Genomic DNA, 22507 nt, shown 5'->3' with positions numbered 1-22507 from the left:
AAGTTTTCGTGTGAGCTAACCTGACCGCGTTAAAATCTAGATTGAGAAACACGATGCACAAAATGCAAATTTTACAATCCTATGTTGTTCACATAAAAATAATGTACTTTTTATTATTGAATTTATATCTCTATATATGTCTGATACTGTTCATATAAAATACATATATATAACCATATATCTACAGGAATAGATATACAGGTATAGCTATATATATATATATATATATATATATATATATATATATATATATATATATATATATATATATATATATAGTCTTGGCACCCCTGCATTTCTGTCAGATAATGCACCACTTTGCCCAGAAAATTATTGCAATTACAAACGTTTAGGAATTCTCATGTTTATTTCTTTTGTTTGTATTAGTATGACACAAAAAAGTGGAGAAAAAAAGCCAAATCTGACACATTCCACGCACAACTCCAAAAATGGACTTCACAAAATTATTGTCACCCTCAATTTAATATTTGGTAGCACACCCCTTGGAAAAAATAACTGAAATCAATCGCTTCCTTTAACCATTAATGTGTTTCTTACACCTCTAAACTGAAATTTCGGACCACTCTTCTTTCACCAACTGCTCCAGGACTTTCAGATTGGAAGGGTTCCTTTTCCAAACTGCAGTTTTGAGATCTCTCCACAGGTGCTCTATGGGATTAAGATCTGGACTCATTGCTGGCCAGTTCAGTACTCTCCAGCGCTTTGTTTAAGACCATTTCTGGGTGCTTTTTGATGTGTGCTTTGGGTCATTGGCCTGCTGTAAGACCCATGACCTCTGACGGAGACCCAACTTTCTGACACTGTGCCCTACATTGCGCCACATAATTCTTTTGTAGTCTTCAGATTTCATAATGCCATGCACACAGTGTGTCAAGCTTGTCACAATTACTCCATTAGTGAGTAATTAAGCTGTGGATCGCAACTACAGACTCTAAATATATAGTATTCTTTAAGTATGTGTATCACTTATCAACTCTGAAACTACTATGGCTTTAAGTAGATTTTATATACTAGTAAGTGAAGTTTGCTTCAGAGAAAATATTAACTGCTGAACTCGGTATGTCTAAGTTGACAGCAGTGAAAGTGGAACTATCTGGTTTTACAGGAAGATGTATATGCGTCAGCTGCGTGACAAAGTAACAGTCTCTGTATTTGTTTGATTGGAGACTGGAAGGAAATTGTCTAGCTCGTTGAGAGCAAGAGCGAGCACAGGCGTAACAAAGTATCTGCCTTGGATTGACTGACAGGTGATGTCAGCGAGGGTTCAGCTGTTCCAACCAACTTCCGTGTTGGAGGGCAGACTGCCAAGAGGGAAAAATAAACAGCAATGCAAAAATCGAAAGTGAATGTCAAATTCTCCCCGTATTCCAACCCGGTGCAGCGAAGATTCTTCCTGCATCTAATAACAGAGCAGCTGATTCAGGTATGGTTAATACGGGTTGACAGGATGTGCTTGTTTAGCTCAGCTGAGAGCGATGCCGTTAGCAGTCTTTGGCAAAATATTGAATCTCTGGTTTTGAGTAGAGTTCTAATGTATATGCCTGCTGGACCAAGTCGATGGGAACAAATTACAGACAGGTTGCTTCCCAAGAGAAGGGATATATGGTCGAGTAGCGTAACTGAGTTTCTGGAGCTTAGAATTCCGGCTGGTTTGCTAGGCAATTAACAAAATACTAAGCATTAGGTAAAGGGTGTGCAAGAGTCTTAAAGGCAACATGGGAGGAGTTTGGATAGGAAGGGTGACGTGGGAGCAGGAATACTGACACAGTCAAGACATCCAGTGCCTGAAGCAGAAAAGTAACCTTAAAACATCAGTGAACCTCCACAATGTTTGACTGTAGGGACTGTATTCTTTTCTGTAAAAGCCTAATTTCTTTTTCTGAAAACAGTAGATTGATGGGCTTTACCAAGAAGCTGTAATTTTGTTTCGTCTGTCCACAGCACATTCTCCCAAAAGGATTTTGGCTTCCTCAGGTAAGTTTTGTCAAACTCCAATCTGGCTTTTTTATGTTTCTGTGTCAGCAGTGGGGTCCTCCTGGGTCTCCTACCATAGCGTCCATTTTCATTCAGATGGCGACGTATAGTGTGAGCTGACGCATTTGTACACTGTGCCTGAAGGTCAGCTTGAATTTGTCTGGAAGTTGATCGAGGTTCTTTATCCACCTTTCGAACAATCCTTCATTGCAATCTTTGATCATTTTTTCTCTTTCGTCCACGTCCAGGGAAATTAGCTACAGTGCCATGGGTTGTAAACTTATTGACAATTTTGCACACAGTGGACACAGGAACATTAAGATCTCTGGAGATGAACTTATAACCTTGAGATTGTCCATGCTTTTCCACAATTTTTGTTATCAAATCCTCAGACAATTCTTAGCTACGCTTTCTCTTCTCCATGCTCAGTGTGGCACACAGGAACACACAACAGAAAGGTTGAGTCACTTTTTCACCATTTTAAATGGTTGCCGGTGTGATTTCTATAATGTCAGCACCAGTTAATTGATACAGGGGAGTTTAGTTACAAATTACACGAGCATCACAAACTTGAAATGCAATTATTTCTTACAATTTTGAGAAGGTGTCAATATTTTTGTTCAGTCCATTTTTGGAGTTTTGCTTGGAATGTGTCAGATTTGGCTTTTTTCCTCCACTTCTTTGTTTCATACCAATACAAACAAAATAAATAACCATGAGAATGCCTAAACATTTGTAATTGCAACAATTTTCTGGGCGAAGTGGTGCATTATCTGAAAGAAATGCAGGGGTGCCAATGTTTTTGGCCATGACTGTATATGCATTTAAAATAAAAAGGACATTATCCTATAAGTGAAGAACATCAGAATGTGAAATATGTACAATAAATACATAGTAAAACACATAAAAACATATGTACACACATATAGACATACTTATACATAATTAGACATGTATATGTATGTATCTCTGTGTTAAAGACCTTTGCGTGTCTTTTTTTCCCTAACACCTGAGACCACATACCTTTTGAGCACTTTTAATGCAATATTTATTTTTAATAATTGTTATCAGACAGTGTTATTATGCGTGCAACTGTACTTTTAAATGTGTTTTTGATGTTTTATTTCGCGTAACAATTAACCAGAGCTTTGACATTGTGCTAACACGACGCATTTTAAATTTGATTGCACTCAAGCGAACATGTTTACTTTCAACTCGTAATACACAGGCTGTTTCCGTTGCGCACAAAGAGCTGCGATATATCCCTTATTACTCACATGCTACACTTAACGCTCCATCCATAACCTTGTCCAAAGTATTAATCCAAACCGCTTGTCTTTGTTTATAAAATATATGACACATATATCCATCAAGGAAGACATCCATTCAAATATAGGAATATTGAAACAACTTAAAAATCTAGGTGCATACACAGTAAATGTATTATGTGTTTGAATATATTAAAGGAACCTTAAATACAATTTGTAAGCTGCCTGATAATGTACCCTCATACCTGAGAAGAATTTTGCCATAAATAATGCAGGTCTATCTTCTCAAATAATTAAATATTTTAGGTTTTTTCTTTTCACTGATTCCCCCACTCCCAGAACAAAATGTCTCTTGCTAACCAATCACAAATTGATACGCAAATATAGGATTTGAGCATGAATTCTTGTTTGCACATGTCCAAATTGGGGTAGCCCTATCCTCTTATTTTATCTTAAAGGGACAGTCAACACCAGGTTTTTTGTTGTTTAAAAAGCTAGATAATCCCTTTCTTACCCATTCCCCAGTTTTGCATAGCCAACACAGTTATAATAATACACTTTTTACCTCTGTAATTACATTGTATCTAAGCCTCTGCAAACTTCCCCTTATTTCAGTTCTTTTGACAGACTTGCATGTTAGCTAATCAGTGCTTACTCCTAGGTAACTTCACGTGCATTAGCTCAATGAACTAACGCCCTCTAGTGGTGAAAAACAGTCAAAATGTATTCACATAAGAGGCGGCCTTCAAGGTCTAAGAAATTAGCATATGAGACTACCTAGGTCTAGCTTTCCACTAAGAATACCAAGAGAACAGAGCAACATTGGTGATAAAAGTAAATTGGAAAGTTGTTTAAAATGACATGCCCTATTTGAATCATGAAAGTTTATTTTGGACTTGACTGTCCCTTTAAGGTGGTTTAACACTGATTTAAATTCATCTTAGTTAATTAATAAAAAAAATAATTAAATGCATATTTAAACAAAGAGACGCACATTCCATTTGGATCACTAAAAGCTATATATATATATATATATATATATATATATATATATATATATATATATATATATATATATATATATTATATATATATATAATATATAATTTTATTTTTTTTATTTAAAATTAAAAATACAATTTTCTTCTGAGTGAAGAAAGAACAATGTTGTCTCAAGTATGTCTTAACGCATCTTTGACTTTAGCACAATTAGCTTAGCGCACATTTGGGTTAGGGTAGGAGCGAAAGCTTATGTAACGCGCCCCATAGAAATCTATAGGAAAAGGGATTTAGCGCGGCCGCCCTATCCAACATCCAGATGCTAGTGCGTCTGAGGCTTTCACACAAGTGAAATATTTTTACTTTCAACTTGTAATATAAGGACAAGAATAGGAGCAGTATTGATTTAAAGGACATTCTGATCAAAATTTAAATGCACATAGAGGAAACACATCTTTGAATAGAAACATATTTGCAATATACATCTATTGGCAAAAATGCTTCTAGTAAAAGTTATTCTCTGCATGTGCATGTGAAGAATAACCATATATTCTCAGTGCACCAGTATTTTAAATAATGCAGCTGCTCAGAGCACCAGTGGGGCTTTATCATGTCACCAATTAACAAATTGAGTCATTACCAGGAGTACAAGCACCTTGGGCTCTCTGAGCAAATGCTGTGTTTAAAATGCTGGTGCATGGTGCATACTTAAATACACTTTTGACACAGCTATAGTTTTTATTAGAAGCATTTTTTCTAATACATATATATTACAAAAATGTTTCAATTCAAAACTGAAATGCATCCATGGGGATTCCAATTTTGGCTGGAATGTCCCTTTAACTTGAGTGGTGTTAGTGCTCAGTAGAGCTAATATTTTTGTGCTTCACTTGTAATCTAGCCTATAATGTTTCTTTCTAGATGCAACACCTAAAGTTACATTTGGTAAAGAAGTCAGATAATAATCATCATTTAGCCCATGTGTCTGCACTAAGATATAATGATAACTATGTAAACCCAGTACAGCAAAATACATGAGTTATATAAAATATACAAAATGCTTCTCATATAAAAGGATATACTGATATAGGTTCCTATTTTCCTATGTGAAAGGAGACATTTTACTACAATTTTCTAGGATGTTCATTTTTTCTAACATTAAGATAATTTCTTGCTGGGAAATATTATCTGTACAATTAAAATGTTAGTAACCCTCATTCCGTTATCTATGTCCTCCAGATGTTTTTCTTATACATATTGATTTATTAATTTTGACTCTGTAGATTATTTTGTATGCTTATAGGAATATCAATTTTACACCATGTCAAAATGAGAGCTGGCAGTAAGGATCTGATCAGAGGTTTCTTTATTTGTCAATATGTAAAATATTAGATCCTATATTTTTTAGATTATCTTACATTCGGACAGAATTCAAGGGGAGTGCTAACTGTAAGATTTTTGTGCTCATTTGGTTGCGCTCGTATTATGAGTTAAAGTAAACTGTTTTCACTTGTGAGCTAATCCGAAGAGTGCAAAAAGTTGAACATAGAATATCATGTGCGCATTCATGTAGGTAGCACGCGAGCGATAGTTTTTATTGTTCTGCGCCCTCCATTGACTTGCATAAGGTCGCGATATTTGGTTAACATAACACGCGTCAGGTTTCACTCACATGTTTATAAAGCTTCTGGTTTCAAGTGCTATAAAGGGACAGTCTAATCGACATTAAACTTTCATGATTCTGAAAGGGCATGACATTTTAAACAACTTTCCTCTTTACTTTTATCATCAAATTTGCTTTGTTCTCTTGTTATTCATTGTTGAAAGCTAAACCTAGGTAGGCTCTTATGCTAATTTCTAAGGCATTGAAGTCAGCTTCTTTTCTCAGTGTATTTTAACAGTTTTTCACAGCTAGACACACACGTACACAAAAATATAGACCATTGTAAGATGCTATACGCAGAAAGCAGCATAATGTAGTTTAAATTGGCTGCAGGATTTCATTTTTAAAGTGCATCCCCTGCTCACTGCTAACTTGGCCCTACACAGCGAAGTGTCCCTTTCAAGCGAGCGCCATTACTTTCAATAGGAGACATCTCTCAGGGACTGGCTATTTTTTACGATAATTCCACCAGAGCAGCCGCAGCGAGGGTTAGAGATTAAAACCCCTTCTGAACTTGCAAGGTTTAGATCGTGGTTTCTCAAAAGCCAGGCCACAGCCTAGTACTTGACAGCCCTCCTGGTGGGCCATGACCTGAAATGCACCCTCTGCGAGCTGTGACAGGTCTGCCGCTCCAAACATAAGAAATATCAGGCAGGCCTGAGAGAGTGCCAGTGCACGTCCCCACATGCAGGTCAGCGGGAGAAAAGAAGCAGATAGGACTGGACCTGGGAACTGCAGTTAAGTGATACCAGCCCACTGACACCAATGAATGTATATATTTTCTTCCCCCATTTACACCATATACAAACATACACACACACATACTACAGGGCACTCACTGGACATGTCCGGCTAAAATTTACCCGGCCTTGAGGTTACTTAGGTTCAGAACCACTGGTTTCGATCCTTAGGCCTGATGTCTTGTAAATTTTCATTTTTTTTTCTTTGGAAACATTTCTACAGATCTTCATGCACTGTCTATAAGATGTACTAACCCCATTGTTGAACTTATTCTTGTCCCAGGCACCTCTAGTATCTTCTATTATAGAGAGTTTACAACAGTAATTATTTTAGCCACAATAGAATCTTGAAAAGGAAACTGTTTTATTATTAATGGATATTTATGTACTCCCAAATGTTTTATGGTTGCCACATATTCTTTACGTATGAAAAAGCAATGACCTGGAATCTGGCACTGTTATATATTAAAGTGACAAAGAAATGATGCATAAAAATACATACATTTAGCCCAGTGCGGTTTTATCTTATTTAAATATAAAGAATTAAAAATGTATGACTACGTGTATGTAAAATAGATTAGAGAATTCATTATGCTTACTAAGAGCTAGATTACAAGTGGAGCACTAATTTATTGCGCACCTGCAAAATGGCAAATTAGCAAATTAGCCCCTTTGCGGGTGCGTGATAAATAACCAGTGGCTGGTTATTGCTCCCCCGAGATCTCTGGTTAATTTTATAAATATTCCCCAAATGTCTTGTGTATTTTATAAAAAAAAATAATGATGGCAGCATCTTTGTTTTTTTAATAAAATTACTGCACTAGGCAGTATTTTGGAGCTAAAGTTGGTGGGAGTGGGCTGAAAAGTGCCTTTATATTGCGGTCTATGGGAACTATGTAATCTCAGTAAATATATACGTATATGCTACTTTCCCCCTCTGCTGCCGGCATCAGATGACAGCATCAGAACGAGGCTCCCATAGGAGTCTATGGAAGCGCACTCTGGTGAGCACAATGGTTCCCAGCACGGTTAAACTTGTAATACCAGCGCACATTAGCGTGCACTGGTATTACACAGTGGAGCGCAAATATTGCTTTCATCAAAGCGATATTTAGCGCTCCGCTTGTAATCTGATCCTAAATGTAATATCATATTTGTCAATAAATCCTACATTTCTTTCATTTCCATTCTATAAAATATGTCAACACTATTGATCACACAATATTGCAGAAACGAATACAGGTGAATTTATTTTCTGTATGTGATCAATTGCTAATTTTAAATTCCCATAGCACTATACTTAGTCTTTTATGAATTGTAAAAATGCCCCTATTCTCTATAAACAGCAGTATGCACCAGGTCGTTTGAAGCTCGCCCCCCTACATTTGGCACAAATAAAAGTCGTATGTACCCAGTAACCAAATTCCAGTGATTTTTAAACAGCTAGTTTGTTCACTGGTGTAATATTTACTACAAACATGCTGATTAAATAGCTGATTTAGGCAATTTGTAGAATTTTGAAAATCTAGGTTACAAAATTTGTTTGGTCTCTCTCTAGAGCAGCGGTCGCCAACCAGTGGTCCATGGACCACTGGTGGTCCGCGAGAAGATGTTGGTGGTCCGTGACACCATCAAGCAGGAATTAATCTCCTCTGATGGGGTCACCCCCGTTGCAGCGCAACTACATACAGTGCCTGGCTGGACATCAGTGAAAACCGACAGAGGAGAATTTAAATTTCAATCTCCCTACGCACGTTGCGTAGTACTGCGCAACTTGCGTAGCTAGATTGTATTTGTAACTCCTCCTGCCTGGTGCGCTGCTCAGAGGAAGATGCTTCCGATCTAAAGCCAGAAGAGGTTGGTATATCTTGGCTTGAAATAGTGGAATTAAAGAATATATATAAAGAAAATCTTAAAAAAAAAATTATCTCATATTTCATTTATTTTCTTCCCTTTACCTGTCTCTTTGTAGTAGTTTTCCCAATTCCTTCAGCTGGACTTATATCACTGTTTGTCTTCTTCCCCTCCATCTTCTTCTTTTTTTAAAAATTAAATATTAATTTTTCATTCTAATAATTTTCCCGTGCACAAAGCCATTCCACCTGAATTCCTGTAATTGCCATCCAGCAGATCAGCCATATCCCACCAGTATTATAGTAATTGACAGTAACATCAGTCCTGGTTAGCTCACATCCATATTGAGAGCTTTCTGATATAAACTTAATTTATGACTCCAATGTCTGTCTATGATCATAAGTAGTTTTGAATAATTCCTAACTGGGGAGATGACTTGGAAGTCTTGTCGTCCTTTTAAACATAATTCTTTTCCCCCCACTTTCTGTCTTTCTCTTTCTGTTTCCAGCTCAAAAGTTGGCACTCACCCTTCATCTGTCATTTGGAACTATTCTCTCAGTTCTGTCATTCAGTTAGTTAATTCTAAAAAATAATTCTTAAAAATAAGTAAATATATACATAATGTAAACTTAGCTATGGTTATACTAGTTATGTACAGTATGTGTGTGTGTATATATATATATATATATATATATATATAAATATACACACACATTATAGAGGTGGTCCTCGGGATTCAAAATTGTGAGTTTAGTGGTCCCTGAAGTCCGAAAGGTTGACTACCCCTGCTCTAGAGAGTGTAGAACAAGCACCTTATTTTTTACAAGAAATTAAGAGGCATTTCACAGTTCTCAGGACCCTGAACAGACAATATGTTCATTATATCTTAACTAGAGCACAAATGAAAAAATCATCTCACTCATCAGCTGAATATTTCACCTGTGCTCTTTTTAGGATAAATAATTAATATCTGGCCTGCTAAGGGTCCTGAGGACTTGAGTTGGGAACCATTGTTTAAGAGCTGGGCTACCAAGTCATCCCTCATATCTATGATATACCACTTGGACACAAGGTGTATTTTAGTAAGCTCTTACTGCATAGTAATAGATAATAAGGGGGAGACTTATCACGCAGCGAATGCTGCTTGCTCCACCCGATGTCTCCAGCTCGCTATAAACATAAGTTAAGAAGCAACGGTTGTAAGATCGCTGCTTCATAACTCATCCGCCACCTCTGAGGTGGTGAACTGCAATCATCCCGATCAGATACGATAGGGATGTTTGACGCCCCCTGCTATCGGCCGCAAATTTGCAGGGGGCAGCATTGCACAAGCATTTCACCAGAAATGCTTGTGCAATGTTAAATGCCGACAGCATATACTGTCGGCATTTAGCGATGCAGGGCAGACATGATTTGCTATAGAGAATCATGTCCGCCCAAGGTTTGATAAATCTACCCCTAAGTGTTATAAAGTGCCATATGTACTGAACATTAAAATGTGCCTCAACTAATAAACAACTACTAAAGTGCCCACTAGAAAAATTAAAATGCTGAGAAGTAAAGAATGTAAAGTAAAAAAACAACTGCACATGTAAAAGACATTTCTTTATGTGTGATTAATCAATTATATTGGCATTTTTGACAAGCTAATTTGTAGGAAAAATGTAACCAAAGAAAAATAGTTATATGGGTAATAATAGTAGAAGTGATAACATGGCCACCATGATGTCATTGATAAACTTTTTTGTAATTGAGTTGATGTATTTATTAGTTAATATAAACTCCTAGGCTCTTCTCAGTCGTCAGTAGTCAACTAAGATAAACCCAGTGATTAGATCTGCATTGATTGCTGCAAAAATGTATTATGAAATTTAGTTAATTTCAGTTATTCTGTCCAAGAATCCTTTATCTGGATTTAATTGGAGACTGTTTAGTGTTTTGCAAACAACTATACCTAGAGGACAGTAAAATTATGATCTTTCAAGATCTTTCCTATGAAACCCTAAGTAAGAGGAAAGTATTAACCACCATCTGTGGTAAGATGATAAAGGAAGGTCTCAGAGCATCAGTGATCTACCCGGCTAGACTCAGGGTTATTGAGGAAAATGCAACTCACTTTTTTCAGAGCCTTCAGGATGCAAAACAGATTTTAATTTCCAAAACAGGTAGTTAGTCAACAGTTGTTTCACAAAGTGCACATATTTGGCCCATCAGTGGGTTAATATTTACTATGTTGGTATTCTTTCTTTCTTTTAGAAGTGTTTTTCTTTCTTTTTTTTCTTCTCCCTCTTCCCCCACCATGCCCCCCCCCCCTTCCACCCTTATAAAGTTTTGGGAACCTTTATATGGGTTTAGCAAATTAATTTTTATTACTTCTTGGAACGTAGGGGGCATTGCCTCCCCTATTAAATGTAAGGCTATAATTTATCATCTCAAAAAAATACATACAAATATTGCGATATTGCAAGAAACTAATTTATCCTTAGAGGAAGCATTAAAGCTCAAGACTTCATGGGTTTTGGAGGTATTTGTGTCTCCTTCCACTGCTAGGAAGAAGGGGGTAGCTATTTTATTTGCTAAGAAATTTAAATACGAAGTTTTGTATTCTTTTATTGACTCAGAAGTGAAATATATTATTTTTAAGATATAAACAACTAGTGGTATATATACTCTTTGCAACGTATATGCTCCTAATTATCTAGATCTAATATTCTGGGATTCTATTCAGATCCAATTGCTAAATATTATAGAAGGGCACCTCATTTTGGGAGGAGATTTCAACATGGCACCTCGATATCCGTTAGATAGGTTAAGACATATTAAAGTTAAGACAAATAGAGACAAATTAGAGCATAAGCAGTTTTAGAAACTCTTCTCTAATCTAGGAGTCGGTGATATTTGGAGAGCACAAAATCCTAACTCTCAAGACTTCACTTGTATGTCTAAAAGGCATAATTCACTCTCCAGTTTAGATTTATTTTTGGTCACTAACAGTCTAATAAAAATTGGAATTAAGGCCTCTATTTTCTCCTTCTGTCTCTCAGATCATGCCCCTGTCTTACTAATCATTCCTTGTAACAATTTTAACTCCTTTTTTCGTCGTTTTCGCTTTTCCATAAACTTATCTAAAGATTTGAAATTTAAAAATGTCCTTATTAGTAAATAGGAAAATTATCTTTCTTTTGATAAAGACTACTTAGATAGATATGGAGATCTTTTGGAAAATGGCTAAATCAGTATTGACTGGTGATGTTATCTCCTATATGGCTAAGTTGAGAAAAAAAATTACAAAAAGAGAGGAGGAAATTATTTTTTTTTTTAGTAAATTCCTATATTAACTACTTGCTTAACCTGACTAAGCAAAACTAGGATACCTATGCCAAAGCCAAAAAAGAACGTGATACCCTTACAATATATTCTATTACCCAAAAGGAGCTCAATTTACAGGCCAAATATTATAGACATGGCAATAAATCTGGTAGACTCTTAGCCAGACTGGTTAAAAACTATTCCAGTTCTAGTGGAATTGAAGCTATTCACAAGAAAGATAAATTAAATAATAATTGACAAGACATTTTATTGCTTTTTTCTTCATATTATGCAGATTTATATTCACTTAGAACTGTGAATTTAGACAACAGAGAAACATTCTGCGGGAAAATCAAAAATCCAGTTATTCCGACTTAATTTTTTAATTTTTTTTTCAGTTTTAAGATAATTTTTTTCCCTTTCTTTTTCAAAGGTTTTTTTTTTAAAGAAACTGAGGTTTTACAGCAAAGCTTGATTACACATAGTATACATCAATATTGTTACAAGATAAAGTCATGCATCAGCTTTTATTATACAATGCTCATACAGAAGGTTACAACAATGAACCCTAACTACATGAGCATTTCTCACTTAACCTCATTCTGCAGCCCTATTAACTAATCGGACCACTCTTGGGTCCCAAGTAAAAGCAGTTTAAAGGTTATATGGGGTGATATAAAAGTAAAGCATAGGAAAAGCATAGTAGACTATGCAGAGGAAAGGTTATATAAACCAAGTATTATAAAATAGGTTGAGGACCAAAATTGAGCCAACAATTATTATAATTTTTTTATACATAACACCTTAAATTCTCACTTGTCTTATCACAGGGTGATCTTAAAGATATGATAATATGGTATAAACCCATGGGATTAACATAATATCTTCAGTTAGACGATGATGGCTAGCTATATGTATCTCCTGGTTTTACCAATTAGCTAGAACTTTCTAGATACTTTCTAGGGTAGTAGATTCAGGAGTAATTTGAGGAAGCACTTCTTTACAGAAAGAGTGATTGATTTATGGAATAAACTTCCTCAAGAGGTAGTAGCAACAAACACTGTGGGGGACTTTAAAAATGCATGGGACAAGCATAGGGCTATCCTACAAACTAGATAAGTTTATACTGTTAGGTAAGGTCGGGCAGACTTGCTGGGCCTATGGCTCTTATCTGCCGTCAATATCTATGTTTCTATGTTTCTATGTTTCTTATAAGGCAATATAGTCATCCAGTGGGTAAAGAAAAGTTTGAGCAAGTTTGTTGAAAATATCATATTTCACTGCTAGGATAACTATGGGTTAACAATTAATTGCATAATCGATGAAGTAAAGGTTATCCACTTAAACTATGACATTCTACTATCTTCCTCTGCGTGACCTCGGCCACAGGCCATTTAGAGAGCTTTGGAGGTTTGGGATGGTGCAATACATAACTATTGTGGAGTTGATTCTTTTGCCGCAAAGAACAATTCATATCTATAATAATGTTATGGTCAAAGTGGCAAACTTATAACAAATAAGGAGAATTTGAAAACTAAGTAGTGTGATAATCAAACACAATTCACAACTGGATAACACTATAACTTTATACAGTTACCACCGAATACACCAGCTACTATTGTTTAAGGATCTGGTGAAGCAATTGAGGAGCTTGTTTAGTGTCAACCCCCTATTTCAGCCTGATCGTAGAAACCAATCAGCAGTATTTTTAATAAAGGGTTATTGAGCAAATTCAATTGTGTCCAAAACGTCTTTGTTATTGCGATATGCTGCGGCTTCATATGAAGAGTCTGCATAGGGCTGTGTACTCCGTTGTTGCTCTATTATTCCAACTCAATTTTTATCTAAAATTAACGCCCCAGTTTCAGAAAAAGAAATTCTAGACACTATTGATGCAATTTCTTTAGACAAAACACCTGGGCCGGATCTTTTGCCTAACAAATTTTATAAGATTCGGAAACCAAATATTACTTATTACCTAAAAAGTCTTTACAAAAAATATTTAATTGATGGGGAGCCTTGTTTTGAACGCCTTCTCTGTGTCCTGGACCACATTGATCTTGAAAAGTGGGAAAAACCCACAATATATGAGTATATAGGCCAATTGTACTTCTTAACTCACATTACAAAATCCTAACATCAATTTTGGCCAATAGACTTCAAACCCCTTTAAATCAGGGGATTAATTCAGATCAAGTAGGATTTTTGAAGGGAAGAAACTCTTCAGCAAAAATTAGAGAATTGTTTCTCATTATAGACAATCTTAACTCCAAGGATCTAGCAGAAAAGCCTGGTCTAGAAGATCCCACTGTTATCTCCTTGGATGCAGAAAAGGTGTTCAACACGGTCCAAGTCCAACATGATCATATATATTTTTCAATGGATAAATTTGGTCTTAGAGGACCCATCCTGCAATTTGTTAAAAATATTTACAATAAACCTAGAACCTCCCTTTTGATTAATGGCCAACTAACTCAGAATATATGGCTTGATCAAGGCACTCGTCAAGGATGCCCACTTTCACCTCTTTTATTCATTATCGCATAGAATCACTTGCTATTTTTATACGCCAATATATGGATGGTATCACCATAAATAAAAAAGTAGTCAAAGTTGCATTATATGCTGACAATCTTTTAGTTTACATTTCTAACCCGGCCAAAAATATTCCACACCTTATACAAATGATTGACATGTTTAGTACATTCTCAGGCTATAGGGTTAACACAACTAAATCACAAATTTTCTGGTTAAGCAAAAACTCTAATTCTTCTTTCTCAAACCCCTTTAAAACCATGACAATCTCTTTTAAATATCTTGGGATATGCATTTCACTAGACTCAAACGACTGGTATAACCTAAATATCATTCCCGTACTGACTAAAATTAAGGAAGATTTGAAACGATGGCATAATTTTTGTTGTCAGGATCTGATTGAATGTTTTTTATTAAAATAAACGGGCAGACTACTATGTATGCAGATTACTATGGGCAGACTACTATGTATAGATATTTAGCCATTGTTAATGTAATAGCTCTAAAGAAGGGTATAATTGTTCTATGGAAATTGATTGATTTTTGTCTTTTTTTTCTTTGTTATTTTGTTATTATCAACTAAAGTATTTACTCTTCAATGTATCTCTTCTTTTCCTTTGTAATCTGCCTATTCTATAAATAAAGTATTAAAAAAATAACTATTATAGGCTTTTTTTTATAATCCCTTTTTTTGTAAATTGAACCTGGGAGTTTAGTATGGTATTTATACACAATGGGTTATTTAACAATAATGGCTCCAAGATCAGGTCAGATATGAGTCTAGAATTGATAAGTCCAGCTTCTTGCAAACACTTCTTATAACATTTTGAGATCTACACATGAGTCTTTTCCTACTAAGTAAAAAGAAAAACTTAAAGGGATATGGTACTTAAAATTAAATTATTATGATTCACATAGAGCTAGCTTGCTTTTATTATTACTATTAAATTAAAATGTATTATTTTATTAAATTACTTTGTTCTCTCGGCATTCTTTATTGAAGATCATACCTTAGTACTCTTGTCTAGATCTCTATATGGCAGCGATCTTGCATCCGTGGTTGTAACAATGTTATACAGTTTTGAACACTCAATGGCAGTTGTGTTTGTTAAATTGTATAACAATAAAATAGTTTTTATATTGTGCCCAAAGGTGAGCCCGTAAAAAACAGAATTTTGTAAGGAGGTGTTTTATAAGTCTTGGCACTCATAGGGTTACTTAGCTTTAAGAAGTAGTTTATAGTAATCAGAATATATAACTTTATTTTAGAAAGATAATTAAATACATGAAGCTATCAATTAGCTTTATATTTGTAGATTACATGTATTTCATTGTAATTACTTAATTACTACAGGAAGGTATTAGTATTAGAAGGTAGTCATTTGCTTCATAGGGGATCCTTTTATGATCAAACTTCAATTAACTAAGCTTATTAAAGGAAAAAATAAAAGAAAATATTGGTCCCCAAAAGGAACCAATGAGTCTATCTTAACCAGCACTGGTTATTAGAGCAAATATATTTGTGACCCAGCAGTATGCAAATGACACACCAGATAGAAAACATAAGTGAATTGACTTTACATATACATATTTATTTAAAGGCACAGCGTATAAAGAAAATACCACATATAACAGTTAAGTGATTGGTCCTTTTTATATGGAGATTTCCCGGTAAGTAAAAATAGAAAGTCAAAGAACAGATGATATATTCAAAAAGATATACCAAAGTGATTCATGTATCATAAGGTTTGTTACAGTTCCTGCATTTGACCAGTAGTAAATAATATTCAGATGAAAAAAATATATATCTAGGATAGATCATTTATGTCCTAGTCAAATGAACACCATCTATTGAAACTTATTGATTCCCAAGTTTTGCTGAAAAGGGTTCATTAAATACATATGTGGAAGCTCCAAAAAGGATCAAGGGGGAGCTATGTCTTGCTGAGACAACCTGTACTAAACGCTACCATAGCGAAACCCCTTTTAATCCTACAAGAGTATCAGGTGAGTATGCGAAGTCCCCACACCAGGGGATATAAGAATCCACAATGTCAAAGACATTTGATATTAAGACTTCATACCTGACCCGTCCATAGACAGTCTGCTGTAATACTTCACAAGTATATTCACGTGGTTACAAAACCTCCACAATATACACTCATCATCGGTACCTAAAATGTCCATTATGCAGTAAGGGGTAAAATCTTACACGATAGCCAATAGCTAACACCTCTTAACTGCAACACTTGCTGTGCAGGAAACCACAAGGGTTCAGCTGATACCCCCTAATGATAAACAATTCTTGGCTATAATGCGTTCACCCGTATTAAGTTTATTATATGTTTTTGATCCAATGTTTTAAAATACTAAGGGCCACATTACAAGTAAAGTGCTAATTATTGCTCCCACTCGAGTGTTAACTGCACTAGAAGTTCGGCTTTTTGCATTCGTCGGGTTGGCCTGTTATTATGAGTTGAAAGTAAACTGTTTGCGTTTGCGCTAATCCGACAAGCACAAAAAGCCAAACTTACAATATCGCGTGCACAATCACATATTCACCCATAGAAGTCGATGGAGAAAACAAAAGTGGAAAAACACCCCTCTCTCCCGCAAACCTCATCGCATATTCTCACGTGCGCTACCCGACATGAAACTATGAATATTTCACATTCCAATGTTCTTCAGATAATAGAGTATGTTCTATTTATTTTTAAATAAATATTTCTACATATATCTGATGGTATTTTGGTACAATAAATATCTGACCCCAAGACATCGGGCATGCGGGGTTGGGCTAATAATGTTATTATCAACAGTTAGAGAAAGTTGGGGGGTAGGGATTTTGAAAGAAGGGGAGGAATAGGGAGCTCAGTTTCTGAGATATTTAGCTTAAGGTAGTGAGAGGACATACAGGATGAAATAATAGAAAGAAAGTTAGTGAGACGAGTTAGTAAAGAAGGGGATAGGTCTGGGGCAGAGATGTAGATTTGGGTATCATCAGCATAAAAATGGTATTGAAACCCATGGGACTATATTAAGGAACCTAAGGATGATGTATAAATTGAGAAAAGAAGGGCAGATCCTTGTGGTACCCCAACAGTAAATGGTAAAGGGTCAGAGGATGTGCCAGAGAAGGTAACACTAAAGGTCCAGTTAGAGAGGTAATAGGAGAGCCAAGAGAGAGCTGTGTCACAGATGCCGAAGGATTGGAGTGTTTGGAGCAAGAGATTGTGGTCAACCGTGTCAAAGGTTGCAGACAGTTCAAGAAGGATTAACAAAGAAAAGTGGCCTTTAGATTTTTATGTAATTAGGTCATGAGTAACCTTAATGATTTCTGTGGAGTTTTGTGGGTGAAATCCAGATTGCAATGTGGATTAAGGAGGGAGTTTAATGTGAGGGAATGTGCTAAACATGTATATACAAGCCTTTCCAGAAGTTTTGAGGCGAGGGGGAGTAGGGAAATAGGGCGGTAGTTGGATGGGGATGATAGATCAAAAGAAGATTTTTTGAGGATAGGTATAATTATTGCATGTTTAGAGGATGAGGGAAATATACCAGTGCTGAGGGAGAGATTCAAAATATGTGTGAGGATAGGAGTAAGACAGAGAAAGAAGGAGGGCAGTAATTGTGAAGGGATGGAGTCAAGGGGACAGGTAGTGAGGTGAGAGGAAGATATAAGGGCAGAAACTTCTTCCTCAGTAGCGGAAGCAAAAAAAGCTGAATCTGTGGCTTTGCAGGTTTTGGACATCGGTTATTGGTTGAAGGGGTTAAAGACTGGTAGTGTGTTAAGAGATGATTTAGTTTCTGATGGAATTTGTTGGTGAAGTGGTTGGCAAAATTTTGAGCTGAGAGAGAATTGGAAATAGGAGGTGGGGGTGGGCGGAGAAGGGTGTTAAAAGTGGAGAGCAGACGTTTTTATTTTGAAGAAAGAATAGAGATAAGAGTAGAGAAGTAGTCTTGCTTGGAGAGGTTAAAAGGACAGTATACATGAATTTTCATATAACTGCATGTAATAGACACTACTATAAAGAATAATATGCACAGATACTGATACAAAAATCCAGTATAAAACCATTTAAAAACTTACTTAGAAGCTCCCAGTTTAGCACTTTAAGTGGGAAATAACAGACACTCCCCCCCCCCTTCCTCTGCATATGAAAACACTCTACACAAACAGGAGCAAGCTGGAGAAGGTATGCCTGGGTATTCTCATAAAACTTGTGGGCTTGGTTAGAAGTCTGAAAATCAAAGCAATGTTATTTAAAAAATAAGCAAAACTATATATATTTTTTTTTTTAAAAACAACCTGTATGGGCTATATAAATGGATCATCTACAAAACATTTATGCAAAGAAACATTGAGTGTATAATGTCTCTTTAAGGGCAGAATAGAAGGAGTTTAAGATGAACTTGTAATGAAGGAAGTCAGCTGAACAATGGGATTTTCTCAAATGTTGTTCAGCATCTATGTAGGTAGCATGTCAGAGGAGTATGCTAGGGCTGAGGACTTTTTGGCTATGATAGGAGGTGCCAAATTGTCAAGGACCGCTGTAAGAGTAGAATTATAGTGACAGATAGATTGGTCAGGGCAGGAAAAGGAGGAGATTGAAGAGAGCAGAGGTTTGAGAGACTTTAAAAGATGTTGCAGATCAAGTGACTTAATACTCCTGTGGAATTTGGTGTGAGGGCTAGAAGAAGGGAGGGCAGTAGGAAGTGCTGTGATATTACAAGTGAGGAGATGATGGTCAGAAAGAGGAAAGGGGAATTTGTGAAGTTTGAGAGGGTGCATCGATAGCTGAAAATCATATTGAGGGAGCGTCCATCTTTGTGAGTGAGGGAGTCAGACAATAGTTACAGACCATAAGAGGAAGTGAGCTGGAGACGATTTTTTGCAGCAGGGGCAGTTGGATTGTCGACAGGGAGGTTGAAATCCCCAAGGATGAGGGCAGGAATGTCTGAGGAGAGAAAATAAGGTAGCCAGCATGTAAAATGATGAAGAAATTGAGTCGAGGAGCCAGGGGGGCAATATATAATAGCAACAAGTTGAGAGAGAGGAGAGAATAAGTCAATCACGTGGGTTACAAAGGAAGAAAATGTGAGGGAAGTAAAGCTTGTATTTGTTGAAAGGTGCAAAGAGAAGAAAGTAAAATACCTACACCACCTCCTTGCCTGTTTCCAGGCCTGGGGGTGTGGCTGAAGTGTAGACCCCAATGTGACAGTGCAGCAGGGGAAGCTGTGTCTGAGGGAGAGAGTCGGGTTTCTGTGAGAGCCAGAAAGTTGAGGGAGTGGGATATGAAGAGGTCATAGATAGAAGTGAGTTTGTTGCACACAGAGCAAGAGTTCCAGAGTGCACAAGTAAAGGGGTGTTTGTTTTAGTTACAAGAGGAACTTGTATAAGGTTTCCAAAGTTCTGGTGTTTAGGTCGAAGGCAAGGCATACATGGGTGGGCAAGTTTAGGAAGTTGTGGGAGACAAGGATTGGGAATATATCACCCGCAGTAACAGGCCCGGACTGACCATAGGGCATACCGGGCAAATGCATGGTGGGCCGCCAGTTACCTTGGCCACTTCCACTATTACAGCACATAACGAGTGCTTTTAATGTGGCAAGGATGGTCCGTTTTCAGGGGTGGGCAGACTGGGCTGTGGTGAGTCTGGGGGGAACTCTTATTTTTCTTTAAGTTTTTTTTATTGTTGCAGACTTTCAGTCCAGGGGGGCATAACTTTGGGGCAAGAGGCAGAGCGCTAACTATAGAAGCCTAAGGAGCACTCAGTGTCCTGGAATCAATGTTCCCTACACCCTACATCCCTCTAATGGGCCGAACATTGACTTTGACATATACCTGCCCCTTGCCCTCTTTTATACCTTTAGGGCATAGATGTCTTTGAAAGTAGAAGGTGGTCAGCGCTTCACTAATCCAGCTGGTTGGCTTACTCAGCAATATGTCCGGACTCGGAGGAGGATCGTGCGGGTAAGTGACTGAAGCACTCTATGCTACCGGCTCACTCAGTGTTTCATACTGTTATTTACATGTGCACAAAGCAACATCAGCGTATATATAGCCATATCGTTGGGAGTACGTATTGCCTGCATGCAGCCATTTATTATAACATTGTGGTTTTTCCAGACTGGAGCGTCTTTTGATAACAGTCCTGTTAAAATAAGGGACCACAAAACCTTTAAACCTCTATGTGTGGACCATGAAAACTTGATTAAAATATTACTTCCCATATTTATAGTCAGCACATTGTTCATTGTAAAGTGCAATTTAGTATGGATTTATACACTAATATATCTGTTTGATTTTGTATGTCACTCGATTCATTTACATGATTTTTTGCTTTGCATTGTGTTGTTTAACAGTACAAAAAATCAAGGGTAAAATTGAGCTTCAATAGTTGTGTTTTGCAGAAATAACACACAATAATATTTATCCTAAAACTTTATATATATATATATATATATATATATATATATATATATATATATATATATATATATATATATATATATATATCAGCCAAAAAAGATGCACTCTCAGGACTTTTTACCATGAAGTAAATCCCCGAAAACGTTTCAAATAAAGTAATTTTTACTTCATGGTAAAAAGTCCTGAGAGTGCATCTTTTTTGGCTGATGTATTGTTTGCAAGTCTGCACCCAGGCAGTCGTCTCTTGTGGGAAGAAGTTGGTGTTTGGATATTTATATATATATATATATATATATATATATTATACATTTACATAAACTAGCCTGCCCCTGTAAAATGCTATGAGGGTCTCCTGGTTCAATTATAGAATAAGCGTGCTGCCCTGTTTGGAAATAAGGTCAGTGGTCATCCTATCTGTGAGTCCGGGGCAAAACAGCGCTAACAGATAGAGGCAGTGCGGTAGGCTAGCAGGGAGGAAGTTTTTTAGGTCCCTGTCTAAGACTGAGTGGCCCCAGAGGGGAACGGCAGTATTTGAAGCAGAGCTCCTCGATATATGTAAGTAAACCTGCTTAAATTAAATTCATATGTTGCTGTAGCATTTTTTTTAAAACATGTATTCTCTGTAGTGTGACTGTGACGTTTAAAAATGTTAAACTTTGGTGTATTACACATAAAAAAACAATATGGGGGTTTTGCTGGTATAGCTTGCTTGTGATTACCTCACTGATTCAGGAATCAAATCCATGGAATAACAAAGGATTCAGTTGTATTTCCTTGCAAAATGATCAATATCCACAAGTTACTAGGGCAGCATGTTTTCTTGTTCTGGTGTGTTTTACTTCAATATTTCAAAAAACCTTTACATGTATGTGGCGTATAGTGTGCGTGCATGTGTGTGCATGAGTGTGTGTATGCGAAGTGAGCGTGCTTATGTTATGAGTGTATGTAAGTGTGGTGTGCATGTATATGCATGTGTATATGTGTAATGTGCATGCATATGCGTGTTTATATATGTGGTGTGCATGCATATGAGTGTGGGTATGTGTGTTGTGGGTGCATATGAGTGTGTATGTGTCCTGTGGGTGCATATGCGTGTGTGTATGTGTCGTGTGGGTGGATATGAGTGTGTGTATGTGTCCTGTGGGTGCATATGAGTGTGTGTATGTGTGGTGTGGGTGCATATGAGTGTGGGTATGTGCTCCTCAGTGTATGTATGTGTGGTGTACGTGCTTATCAGTGTATGTATATGTGGTGTGTGGTGTGGTGTGGGTGCATATGAGTGTATATATGTGTGGTGTGCATGCTTATAAGTGTATGTATGAGTAGTGTACATGCTTATGAGTGTATGTATGTGTGGTGTACGTGCTTATGAGAGTATGTGAGGTGTGCGTGCATATGCGTGTGTATATGTGTAATGTGTATGCATGTTTATATGTGTGGTGTGCGTGCATATGAGTGTGTGTATGTGTGGTGTGGGTGCATATGAGTGTGGGTATGTGTGGTGTGGGTGCATAGGAGTGTGGGTATGTGTGGTGTGGGTGCATATGAGTGTGGGTATGTGCTTATCAGTGTATGTATGTGTGGTGTACGTGCTTATCAGTGTATGTATATGTGGTGTGTGGTGTGGTGTGGGTGCATATGAGTGTATATATGTGTGGTGTGCATGCTTATAAGTGTATGTATGAGTAGTGTACATGCTTATGAGTGTATG

This window comes from Bombina bombina, chromosome 4 (genome assembly GCF_027579735.1).
Source record: "Bombina bombina isolate aBomBom1 chromosome 4, aBomBom1.pri, whole genome shotgun sequence".
NCBI lineage: Eukaryota > Metazoa > Chordata > Amphibia > Anura > Bombinatoridae > Bombina > Bombina bombina.
Note: the sequence above shows the minus strand (reverse complement) of the source record.